This window comes from Vombatus ursinus, unplaced genomic scaffold, assembly GCF_900497805.2.
Source record: "Vombatus ursinus unplaced genomic scaffold, bare-nosed wombat genome assembly UNPS02014810.1, whole genome shotgun sequence".
Classification (NCBI taxonomy): domain Eukaryota; kingdom Metazoa; phylum Chordata; class Mammalia; order Diprotodontia; family Vombatidae; genus Vombatus; species Vombatus ursinus.
The window spans coordinates 6,215,008-6,228,631 of record NW_020954588.1 but is presented as its reverse complement, the minus strand read 5'-3'; the positions used below and the strand labels follow the sequence as shown (position 1 = coordinate 6,228,631).

The 13,624-nt window shown below is 39.2% G+C and overlaps 1 protein-coding gene across 2 annotated transcripts in view; it reads left to right on the top strand.

Annotated features, from left to right (window-relative positions):
• The first annotated feature begins 2,173 nt into the window (after positions 1–2,173).
• Positions 2,174–13,624, top strand: part of SLC16A14 (solute carrier family 16 member 14) — an 80,226-nt gene continuing 68,775 nt past the window's right edge. For both annotated transcript variants that reach the window (XM_027875670.1, XM_027875668.1), the window contains exon 1: positions 2,174–2,229. The gene's annotated coding sequence lies outside the window, so the exon portion shown is untranslated. The remainder of the gene's footprint in view (positions 2,230–13,624) is intronic.

Genomic DNA, 13,624 nt, shown 5'->3' with positions numbered 1-13,624 from the left:
ACTCTTTTCTTAAATTTTGTCTCCTGTGAACTCCTAGGTATATCAACTACTCTTCTTCCTTCTCCATTGTAGTCACTCTCTGATATTTAATTTGGCGGATACACGTAGGCACTTTTCTACACATCTAAAGGTCATTCATACAGTCTATGCCAAGGCCTTGACCTAGATTGCAGATAGGTTTGGTTGTTTGCACATCTGCCTTTCACTTTCTTAATAAATTAACCTGTTCCATTCCTAGTCAAGACAGTCTCTGTCTTCATAGAGTTTACAGTCTAATGACTAACACATGTAAGGAAACTGAAAAGGGGGTGTCCCCATGCAGGAAGAAATGGTCAGCGCTGAGAGGAATAAAGACAAGCCTGGGAGCAGCTAGGTGGCATAGTAAATAGAGCTCCAGCCTTGGAGTCAGGAGGACCTGAGTTCAAATGTGACCTCAGACACTTGACCCTTACTAGCTGTGTGACCCGGGGCAAGCCACTTAACCCTAATTGCCTTACCTCCAAAAAAACAAAACAAAAACAAACTAAAGACAGGATTGTCCTGGGCATCTTGCTTAAAATGCAGATTCTAGAAGGAATCAGCCAATCAGAAGAAGAGATTTCAGAGAGAGAAGGTATTTCTAGTGTGAGAAGTCCAGGGGTGAAGGGAACTTCCAGGGTGGCATGGTAGAGAAAGTCTATCACATGGATTCATATACTTTGTTCAAGGAAGATAGGTAATTGGGACCCAATAAACCTTTGTTCTCTCTCAGGAGTAGGTCTTACCTGTTTAGCTCAAATTATTTAAGTACAGGTCTCATCTATTACAGGTTCACAAATTTAGAGCTGGAAGAGACTGGAATGGTCATCTAGTCCACCTGGTCTAGTATTTTTTTTATTGTATATATAATGAGGAGAACAGCCATTGAGGACTCAGTCTTAAGAGCATGAACCACATGTTCTGCCTGGTGTCAGCCAGGTATCAAGCCTCGGTTAGCCTGCTTTGGGGCACATATATTGGAAGGGGCTGTTTTCTCATTCAGAGAATGCACGTGTATCCTGACTGCTTCTTGTCGGTGACAGAAGTACTTTCTGAGAAGATGTAGCAAGAACTGACCTACAGGAATCTCTGAAACTGGGAATCCCTTCTTCTCCACCACCTCTGTAAAGTTACATACAAGTTGCTCCCTTGTTAGTAGGACAAGGTGTTTCAGAGGGTGGGTGATCCATTGGTGGAATGGGTCAAGCAGTCCACTCCTCAGGGCCGGCTCCTCCCTGAGATCAGCTGACGCAGCTACCATCAGACCCCAGTGTTGTATCTCTGGAGGGTCCTCAGACCCCTGAAAGCTCATGAAATCATAGTCTGGTCTATTTCTTCTCTGATACACACTCATCTTTCATCAGAAAAGAGTAAGTAGAACAGGGGCAGAAAAATCTCAGCATTGGGGGTTCAAAGCTACGTGGTGTCCCCAATGAGAGAGGGAGGGTCTCTGAGGTCCTTACCCTCCTCAGAGACCCAGAGAAGTCTTCCTCCTCCCTATGCAAAAGCAGCCAGGGAAGAGAGAGATTTCCCCTGTTCTAGCCTTTCGTATGCACACTCAGTTCTGGCTCACAAGCCAGCCTTTTTGTCACCTAGCAGAAACCAACCATAAGAATACCTGTGTATTTCAATTTAATTGGTTTTTCTTTTAGTTTATGCATTTGAAAATATTGCTCTGAGAAGGGGTCTGTAGGCTTCACCCTACTTCCAAAGGGATCTATGACTCAAAAAACTTCACACCTGTATTGAAATCATGGAACCATGGAAGTGTAGGGCTAAGAAGGATCCCACTAGTTGTTTCATTTCATAGATGAGGAAATGTTAATCCTAAACCTCATTCTCTCCTTTGGATCTCAGGAGGGTATAAGCAACAAACCTTGCTAAACCTAGAGAAAAGTCTTAGCTCCTCCTACCTCATGATTTATCCCCAGAACAGGCAACAACCATGCCCATCAGTTTTACGAGCAGCATAGACCATTGCCAGCAAAGGGAAGCCCAAAAAGACAACCTGCCTAAACAGACTTTCACCTTGGCCGCGTCCTACCCTGAGTCAGCCTCCTTCAGGGCTACATGAGTAGGTTTGTACTCAGGAATAAAAGCCAGAAGTAAGGGGAATCTACACTATCTCTCCCTCAGGTGAGGACTCACCAAGGATTTCTTTCAGCTGGATTGAAACAGCCCTGTATCCTGACTTCTCTGGAGGTGCACAGGGTAGGACTAAAGGTAGAATGGGTGTGGAGCTAGGCTGATGAAGAAGTAGCAGGGGACTGAATTGTGGCCAAAATTATCATGTAACGAAATGGCTCTTTGACTTGGGAGTGGAATAACCTGGGAGGGCAATAACCTTAGCCTCCCCAAGGTCAATTAAGTCCCCTTCAACTTGAATCATCTAAAAGGAAAAGGAAGTACCTGAAGGTCTAGTAATTGAGAAAATGTACTCCTGAAGGATTGAGTAATTCTACTCCACGCTGTAGGGATTTCCAATACAAATGACCCGAACAAGAGTGGGCATGGAAAGTATTTATAGTTCCTGAGTTAATTGGCACAGGTTGTGTGTGGATATGATTGTGACACATATGTAGATATATTATTTCTTATGTCTTTAAAGCATATTGTATACAATGCATAAAAAAACACAGTTCATGTATAATACAAAAATGTTTAGATTGTGCATTTTATACGTATATGATATAGACACAGGTGATAGATCTTGATATAAATATATGCAAAAATATGTAAATATTAACATATCTAGATACAGCTTAATAGCTTGAACTATTTAAACCACTAAAACTTAAAACTGTACTAAGACTTTTGGGACATTCTGTATACAAATACCTGAATAATATAAATTTATATAATATATACACATACACACACATATATACATATATATATGTATTCATGTATGTGTATGTACATACATATATATGATTCCTAATCTTTCTAATACCATCTATTTCACTTTGGGAATGAACATTGACAAATAACTCAATTATATCTATACCCTTCAGTATTCGACTAAAACCTCATGCAGATGGTAGGTAAGTTCCTCGTCCCTAAATAATCATGTGACCAATTTTCCCCCCACAGGTTTTTACCTGTTTCTCATAAAGAGCTTGCCAAGGACTAGATAAAACAGGTACTACAGGTTAGAATTGTCTATGAAGAGTGGTTGGACCTGCTTCATAAAAGCTGATGGCTTTTTTGTTGTCCTTTCTCTTTAATGAGTCAGCAAAAACTCCATCTCTACCATCTCTACCATCTCTACCATCTCTACCACCACCACCACCACCACCACCACCACCACCACCACTAAAGAAAGCGAAGTTGCTTCTCACCTGGGTTGTGGCATTGTTCATTGTACTGATGCTACCCTTGCCCTTTGAGGTTACCAGTATTGGATAATACTGACCATGGCTGACATGTTTATAAACAGCATTTTAAGGTTGCAGAGCCCACAGTGGGCACTCTCTTATTTGATCTGGTGAGTTAAATGCTATGGGTATTATTAATCCTATTTTGAAGATGGTAAAACAAAGACTGGAAGATTAAATAGTTTGTTAATTCCTTTGTTAACTAAGTGGCAAGATTCACACTCCCTTCTCTTGAGTCTAGGGCATTGGTCTGGTGGCTAGGAGGCCAACACCTCAAAAAAATTGGGAAAATACCCATGATAGCATGCCAATCAGATTATTTCCATATAATCTGATTTGGGAGGAGAGTAGACAGTCTTGCAAAGGAGTAAGGGGCAGGTCTTTCCTTAATGCCACTGGAAAAATATCCAGAAGTCACCCAGGAAATGCCCCATTGCTCTCTACATTCATTTCCTGTAAATTCAGAATCTAAACTTTGAAAGAGAAATAAATCAAAGGCTTTGCGCAACAGACATCAAACAACTATGTGTTGCTATAAATAAAATCAGATCACCAAATACATGGAATAGAATGAAACTGGTGTACTAGGGTTGAAAGATAAAAGTAACATCCATTTTGTAGGAAAATATAATTATTTATAATTATATTTATATCATATATTATATAATTTACATATTTATATTATAATATAATTATTATGGATATTTATTGTCATATTTTCTTGGGATATTAGTGTTGGGTTTGGGAGTGGGGCAACAGGAGATGGTTGGGAGAGGCTGATGGTAGAGGAAGCAGGATTTGATTATGTGTGTTATGACAGGTTGTACTCTATGCTACAGTGTGTGTGGCTGGACACAGTATGATTCATCATTTATTTAATAGCATTTATTAAAGGCCTGATGTATGTAGTGCACTGTGAGAGGTAATAGGAAAGAAACAAAATTTAGATATGACAGTCTCTACTGTCGTGAAGTTAACAGCTCTTCCCTGAGTTGGGTACAAACACAACAAATTATAATATACAATAAAACAAAATGCCATGAGAGGTCAGGGTGGGGAGGGGTGATTGTTACTCACCTGAAAGATCAGAAACAGATACATGGATAAAATGGCATTTGAGTTGAGTTTTAAGAGAGAGATAAAAATTCAAAATCAATCAAGTGCCTTCTGTGTTCCAGACACTGTGCTAGAAGTTAAAGATCCTAAGACAATTATGGAAGAATCTCTGTCCTCATGAAGATGACATTCTTTCAAATGTATGTATACACGTATAGACAAAGTAAATACAGTGTAATTGGAGGATGAAGAGAAACACTGACAGCAGAAAGGGATTGGAAAGGGCCTCATGTAGAAGGTGGCATTTCTGGCCATTGTATCAAAGACGGCTTAGAAGAGTCAGAGAATAGAGGCAGGAAGAACTGTCAGGAGGCTATTACAATATTGCAGAAAGTGCTGGGGCCAGCTTCAGTGGCTCATGAGAGCGGTTTATGGAATTTTCAAATGTTACAAATCAGGCTTTGCTTTGTTGTTTTATTGACCGTCAAGATTTAGAAAGTAATGGAGAAAATACAGATTCAACTTAGTTTGTCCTATTTTTCAAGGAGCCAATTGTTAAATAGTTATCAACACAACCATGAGGAGGGTAGTAAGAAAGGCTTGTATGATTAATTCTGCTATAACTTGACATATATGTTCCTAAAAATCACCAGACTATGCAAAATTGCTCAACAGAAACCATAAGGCTTATGGGGGAAATGGGGTTAGAGACACAATCAGCAGTGCCGTAAAAAGGTTAGGAACCTAATAAAATCAGCAGCACAGTTTTATACATGTTAAATGGTTAAGAAATTCACATTTCCAAGACATTGTAAAACAAAACCAAAAGAACGAAAAAATAGAAGAGAATGTGAAATGTCTCACTGGAAAAACAACTGACCTGGAAAATATATCCAGGAAAGATAATTTTTAAATTATTACACTACCCGAAAGCCATCATCAGAAAAAGAGCCTAGACATCATCGTTCAAGAAATTATCAAGGAAAACTGCCCTGATATTTGAGAACCAGAGGGTAAAATAGAAATGGAAAGAATCCACCAATAACCTCCTGAAAAAGATCCTCAAAGGAAAACTCCTAGGAATATTGTAGCCAAATTCCAGAGTTCCCAGGTCAAGAAGAAAATATTGCAAGCAGCCAGAAAGAAACAATTCAAGTATTGTGAAAACACAATCAGGATAACTCAAGATTTAGCAGCTTCTATATTAAGGAATCAGAGGGCTTGGAATATAATATTCCAGAGGTCAAAGGAGATAAGATTAGAGCCAAGAATCATCTACCAAGCAAGACTGAGTATAATCCTTCAGAGGAAAAAATGGATATTCAGTGAAATAGTGGACTTTCAAGCATTCTTGATGAAAAGATCAGAGCTGAATAGAAAATTTAACTTTCAAATATAAGAGTCAAGAGAAGCATGAAGAGGTAAACAGGAAAGAGAAATCATAAGGGACTTACTGAGGTTGAATTGTTTACATTCCTACATGGAAAGATGATATTTGTAACTCATGAGACCTTTGTCAGTATTAGGGTAGTTGGAGGGAAAAAATTATATGTATGTATGTTGATATAGATATAGATATAGATATAGATATAGATAGATAGATAGAGGGCCCAGGGTGAGTTGAAGATGAAGGGGTGATATCTGGAGAAAAAAATTAAGGGATGACAGAGAATTACACTGGGAGAAGAAGAAAAGGAGAGGTAGAATGGGGTAAATTATCTCACATGAAACTGACAAGAAAAGGCTTTTACAGTAGAGGGAAAATGGGGGAAGGTGAGAGGGAATGAGTGAATCTTATTCTCATAGGATTTGGCTTAAGGAGGGAATAACATATACACTCAATTGGGTATGGAAATCTATCTTACCCTACAGGAAAATAGGGGGGAAGGGGATAAGACAGCAGTGGGATGATAGAGGGGAGGGCAGATTGGGGGAGGGATAATCAGAAGCAAACACTTCTGAGGAGGGGCAGGGTCAAAAATTTAAAAAAAAATAAAGGAAAAAAAAGAAATTCACATTTCTACAATAAATAGTTGCACATCAGTAGTCTCAGGCTGATATACTGCCTTTGACCTTACTCACTGAACTGGCAAAGTTGATACCTATGGGCTAGAGGGCAGCCTCAGTGGGGCTTCAATTCCAGGATACAGCGGCTGGTCTTAGGCATGGTGGAAAGTGGCAGTGGGTGTGTGTGTGTGTGTGTGTGTGTGTGTGTGTGTGTCTGTTTGGGGGAAGAGGGGAACATTTGGATTGCCTTAGTATTGACCAGTCCTCCTCCTACAGCACCAGAAGATATACAATAAATATAGCACTTTACCTAATGTTTGCTTGTGAAAGTAGACATTGGAAGACATTGTGAGCTACTATGAAGGGATCTGCATTCTTCCTGTTTCTCACAGATGAAAAAAGTGCATAAGCAAACTCAAAATTCATTATGCTTAAATTATTCCCTAAAATATCAATCGTGTTGGATCAAATTTATGTTTTTAAAACAAATATTATAGCAGAACTGATGCTTCCAGGAAGAAAGAGGTGTCTGAATGGACAGAAAGATCCTTATGGAGAATGCAGTATTTCAAATTGTCTCTGACAGAGGGGAAATGGGGCTGAGGGAAAGAGAGCAAAGAGCATCTCTCATTTCTTTTCTAGTCATCTTTTGAACCTAATATTGTCCTTAGAAAGGCTAAGTTATCCCCAAACCTCCCCAAATACTTTGGCTTGTCAGCATTAACATATGGAATTATTTATTACTATCCTGTTTCCATCTTTTTCAATAAAGTTCAAGAAGAAAAAGTCCTGTGATAAGTCAGTATATCTGTGTACTATTGTGCAGGTAGATAAAATAACAGCTTTTTTGGTAAATGAATAAAAATAGTGGGGTGTAAGTTCATTCAGGACACTTCCAGAAGCAGATAGGATAACAGGGGATACCCCATCCAGCTAGGTGGCTCAGTGGATAGAGTATCAGACCTGGAGTGAGGAAGACTCATCTTCCTGAGTTCAAATCTGACCTCAGATACTTACTAGCTGTGTGACCCTGGGCAAGTCACTTAACCCTGTTTGCCTCAATTTCTTCATCTGTCAAATGAGCTAGAGAAGGAAATGGCAAACCACTCCATATCTTTGCCAAAGAAACCCCAAATGGGATCACAAAGAGTGAACACACCTGAAAAACATATTTCTGAGTGTGTGTGTGTGTGTGTGTGTATGTATATGTAAAAAAAAAAGTTATCTACATGCTAACACCTTGAAAGATTTTCATTCCAAGTAGGTTAAAAATTATAAGTATTTGATGTGGTGATACCTATTAAGAATATTGCTCTTCAGTGTTTATGAATCAATCCAGGAAATAATGGGCATTAGCATATCTGGGATAATGCTCTGGTTGAATTCTCAATACTATTTTGAGTTCTGTATTTGTAGTATAGGGATGTGTTGCCTTTTGATTACACTCTTGAATTGTAATCATATTAAGGTCTCTATATAGAAGTAAAACACTTCTGGCTGCATTCAACAAATCCATTGGCACATACCAATTTTTAGTCTTTACTATGACTTCACAGAATGCTATCTGCTTGTTCCAAAAATAATTCTTTTTTAAGTTGTTTTTATTGATATCTTTTTTTTAATATCACCATACTTTTCACCTGTATCTCTCCCCCACTTCCAGAGAGCCATCCTATGTAATAAGTGTGGTTTTTTTCCTTCTTGGTGAGGTAATCAGGGTTAAGTGACTTGCTCAGGGTCCCACAGCTGGCAAGTGTCAAGTGTCTGAAGCCAGATTTGAACTCAAGTTCTCCTGACTCCAAGGCTGGAGCTCTAATCACTGCGCCACCTAGCTGCCCCAATAAATTCATTTTTTAAAGATAACAGAAAAGAAGAAAAATCAGTATAACTGATCAATAGATTGAAGAAGTCTGAAAATATGTATAATGTACAACACTTAGGAACATCTCACCTCTGCAAAGGTATGGGGTAGGAGTATCTCTGGTAGTATTATCATTTTTATTATATTGACAAAGTCCAGCCATGAGCACTAAATATTCCTCCAGCTATTTAAAGTATTCTTTATTTCTCTAAGAAGCACTTTATAATTGAATTTATACAAGCCTTTTGTATGGTTTAGTAGATTGATCCCCAGATACTTTATGCATTTTGAAGTAATTTCAAATTGTATTTCTCTTCCTGTTATATCTTCTTGGATTTCATGATTATTATATAGAAATACAGGTGATTATTGAGAATTTACTTTGTAGTCTACCATTTTGCGGAAGCTATTGTCTCAATTAGTATCTTTGCTGACTCTCTATGATTTTCCAAGTACACCATCACATCATCAGCAAATAGAGATAATTTTTTCCCTTCATCTATCTTTAGGCCTTTAATTCTTTTTATTGCATTATTGCTATTGCTAGCATTTCCATCACAACAGTGGGGACAATAGGCACACTTGCTTTATTTCTGTATTTAAAAGGAAAGATTCAAATGTATTTCCCTTGCATATGATGCCTGCTTTTGGTTTGATGACATTTAAAAGGACCCTTTATGCCTATACTTTGTAAGGTTTTTAGCATAAATCAGTATTGTACTTTGTCAAAAGCTTTTTCCACATCTGTTGAGATAATCATAGTTTTGGATGGTTTTTGTTTTTAATATTATTAATGTTTATTGTTTTCCTAATATTGAATAATTTTTTGCATCCCTGGCATAAATCCAACTTGACCATAATGAATGATTTCTTGGATCAATCACTATAGTCTGTTTGACCATATTTTATTTAAAAATTTAAAATGGGTATTCATTAAGGATATTAGTATACAGTTTTCATTCTGTTCTTTAGCTTTCCCTGATTTAGGTATTAAGGCTATATTGTCTCATAAAAGGAATCAGGTAGTGCTACTCCTTTCTCAATTATTAAGAATAATTTGTATATTATGGGAACTAATTTTTCCTGAGGAGTTTGAGAATTCTTGACAAAGAGAATTCTCTTATGAATCCACCAGGTCCAGGATTTCTTCTTCCCATTTTTGGTAGTTCCTTTACAAGTCGTTCTATTCCTTTCCTGAGACTGAATTATTTTAAAGTCACTTAACCCATGTTTGCTTCAGTTTTCCCATTTGTAAAATGGGCACAATAACAGCACTCACTTCCCAGGGTTGTTCTGAGGACCAAATGAGATAATAATTGTAATGTGCTTAGCACAGTAAGTGTACTTAGCACATAGTAAGCTGTATATAAATGTTAGCGATTGTTATTATTATTTAAGATTGCTATTTGATCTTCAGTTAGTTTGGACATCCAAAATTATTTCTGCAAATTTTTCACCTGTTTATCGTGCTCTGTTAATGGCTTTTCCTCTTTTTGGATGAGGAAGTATTAATGGCTTTAGAATAATGAGCTACGTGTTTTATTAATTTTCTATAGGTTTTTGTAAGAATAATTTCCAAATCTATTATGGTCCATTTTACAGTTTCAAAGGTGTATACTGCTTGGCATTATATAAATAATCATTGCTTTTTATGTGGTCTTCCAATTAAGTTTTAATTTCAGGATACCAGTGAGTCTCTGGACATATTCAGCTATAGTTTTTTTTTTTTTTTTATGATGGCTTTAGGCTCAATGTGTATTATGTGGAGGAGATCAAAGTATTTTTAGGTATTGCCCTCAAATATATAAAGTTGAATTTGAAATCTGTATTCAAGTCCAAAGCCTGTCTAGCTTTCCTTAGAGTACATTAAGAATTGGACTTATTGGGGGCAGCTAGGTGGCACAGTGGATAGAGCACTGGCCCTGAAGTCAGGAGGACCTGAGTTCAAATCTGGCCTCAGACCAAACACTTGACACGTACCAGCTGTGTGACATTAGGCAAGTCACTTAACCCCAATTGCCTCACTTAAAAAAAAAAAAAGAATTGGACTTATTGAGTCCAAGTGACATTTTGGTATCATTGGGAAAATATTCCATGAGATGGAATTTTATATATACATACAAACATATACATATATATGTATTTTCCAGAGGAGCCATAGATTTTGAGATCATCCATGGATCTCAAGTGATTAATAAAATTATTTGATTTGAATAAAGAAATAGGAAATCAGAAAAGGCTTCATGAAGAAGCTGAAGCTTGAATGAATGGGGAAGGAAATAAGGGATTCTATAAGGCAGAGGGGAGGAAAGAGTACATTACCAGCATTGGTAACAGCCATTGCAAAGGGAAGGAAATGTGAGATGGAGAGTCATGAGTGAGAAATGTCAAGGAAGCTAGTTTAATGTAACCGTAAAGTATAAGAAGAGAAGTAACGTATAGTGAGCCTCTAAGGGTATGTTGGTGACCAGATTATGAAGGGCCCCCTCTTTATTTTGGAAGACATACTAGTTCTGTTTAGAATAGATGGTAATTGATTCTACTCATTAGAACCATAATGGGTTAAACTCTATCTTTAAAAAGAGCCACATTTTATATCAGTTGCTCTTGACATTAGTGTCTCTCTCTGTCTTTCTCTCTCTGTGTCTCTTTTCCCTCTTCTCCATGAAGGAGCTCCACTTGCTCCTCCATCCTCTATGTCAAGTCAATCATTAATATGGCTCTGAGTAGGACTACATTCTATGTTTACAATGCCCTGTATAATTCTTTGCCTTTTAGGAACTGGCATCACTTTGACCATGGTGCTTACTCAATCAATGGTATTAATAAGGGTTTTCAGAGTTTCTGCCATGCCTTCACAAATATCACAATGGTCTTAGAGTGAATAAAGTCCCTGCTGCATGTTATTCCCCTATTTTACTATTGCTCTCACTTTACATGGATGAAGGTTTAGGCTTCAAGGAGGTGATTATCATCACCATCATCATCATCATCATCATCATCATTATTGTGTTGTGGTTTGTGTTCTCAAAGAGGACCATGACATTAGGAAGATGATGCCATGATTTGCAATTGAATTAGATTTGAGGGAGGGAGGGCTGTGCAAAGTCACCAGCCTTACTTTCTCCTCCAGAGTCATCTGGATCCAGTGGCCAGATATAGATCAGGACGACTGGAGATGGCCCAGCATAGAGTGAGAGACCTTGGCGTTTTTAAGCTAAGGTCTTTCTGAGTTTTCACTGTGAGTGAAGCAACAGCCCATTCAGTGAATAGGCCTGTTTAAGAAGTGAGTCAAGGGATGGCCCCTTTAATGGGAGTGTGAGGGGGCGGGAATCAAACTGGGAGCGGAAGACCCTCAGGTTTTCTGCTGGCCAAAAGCAAAGCAATTACTATTTACATTCACTCTGAGCTAGAAGGGCCCAAAAAATAACCATTAAGTGATGCTTGGGCAGGGACTTATTGTTGTCCAATCAATGACAGCCAGAGTGAATTGGGTTTAAAGCACGGTCTTTAAGAAAGAAATCTAGAGGGAGCAGCTAAGTGGTGCAGTGGATAGAGCACCGGCCCTGAAGTCAGGAAGACCTGAGTTCAAATTCGGCCTCTAGACCAAACACTTGACACGTACTAGTTGTGTGACCTTGGGCAAGTCACTTAACCCCGATTGCCTCACCAAAAAAAAAAAAAGAAAGAAATCTAGCCAGTAAACCCCAAGATAATTAGGTAAGTTTCAGCCATCAAATTTTACCTTCCTTTGGGCAGAACACCTTCAGGGAAGAGCATGACACCCTATGTGGGGCCAGGAGAGGAAAGGGTGGGGAGAGGAGGGGAGAGGAGAGGCTGAGTTGACCAACTGGAATTGGTCAATTGAGTCCCCTTTGGGCAGCTTGAACTACTCACAGGTTGTAGTTTGTCCTTTGTTCTTGAAGAGGACCAAAACAACAGGAAGATGATGACAGGACTTGCAATTGAATCGGATTTGAATAGGCCTATTCAGTGGAATGGGCTGTCCCCACACTCAAAGTGAAAACTCGGAAAGACCTTAGTTTGAAAAGGTCAAGGTCTTTCACTGCATGCTGGGCCATCTCCAGTCATCCTGATCTATATTTGGCCACCGAACCTGATGAGGATGGGATCTAGATCCCAAAAAGGAAAAACCCTAGACTTTCCCACATGGTCAAATCTCTGGCATTTGCCTGAGGCTATAATTCCATCAACTGGCTTTTCTTTGTGGCTACACCCAATCTCCCAATTCTCTGTTACCCTTAACCTAGCCTAGACCTCCCTATGTCCCCCGGTCACTTCCCACCCTTAATCCTATCTAGGCTCCATTCTCCCTTGGCCACCTCTGGAGTTCCAGTACCTCATAGACTACTTGGCCACTCCTAGATCCCTCCCATAGCCTTTCTGTATATAAGGTCCATCTTGTCTCCATTAAGATGCTCAGATTCATATAATCTAGCCACTGCTCAGATTTTACAATCTAGCCAATAGCCCACAGATGCTCAGATTCTTTAAGACTCTGGCTAATATGGCAGATCTTTAATAAGTCTTGTTTTTGGCTAAAAGAAGGCTTGGGTAGAATTCTTTTGGGCAGGACTCACGTGTCGTGATCTCGGGGTTCCAGCACCCCTAAACCTCTAGACCTCATCAGACCCAGTTGGATCTGGAGGAGAAAGTGAGGCTGCTGACTTTGCACAGCCCTCCCTCCCTCAAATCCAATTCAATTGCAAGTCATGGCATCACATCCCTGATGTCATGGTCCTCTTCAAGAACAAAGGACAAACCACAGCCTGTTAATGGGGATGGGATCTAAACACCTAAAAGGGAAAGTTCGTGTCTTTGAGATCTGGATCCCAAAAAGGAAAAGCCCTGGACTTTCCCACCTGGTCAAGTCTCTAGCATTCACCTGATGCTATAATCCTCTCAACTGCCCTTTCATTGTGGCCTATGCCTAATCTCCCCATTCTCTGTTTGCCTCTTGATTGCCCCTAGCTACTTGATCTTATCTAGACCCCATTCTACCTCCCAGTCACTCCAGCCTACTAGCCACTCCCATCAAGATCCTCCCTAGACCCCTTCTCCCAGTCACCCCAGACTACTTGGCCACTCCTAGATCTCTCCCACAGTCTTTCTGTATATAAAATCCATCTCACCTCCATTAAGGTGCTCAGATTCCTTAAGAGTCTAGCTAATAAGGTGGATTGTCAGAATCACTCCCACCCTCTATTGGTATTTTAATAAACCTTGTCTTTGGCTGAAAGAAGGCTTGGGTTGCATTCATTTGGGCAGGACCCAACAATGGGTC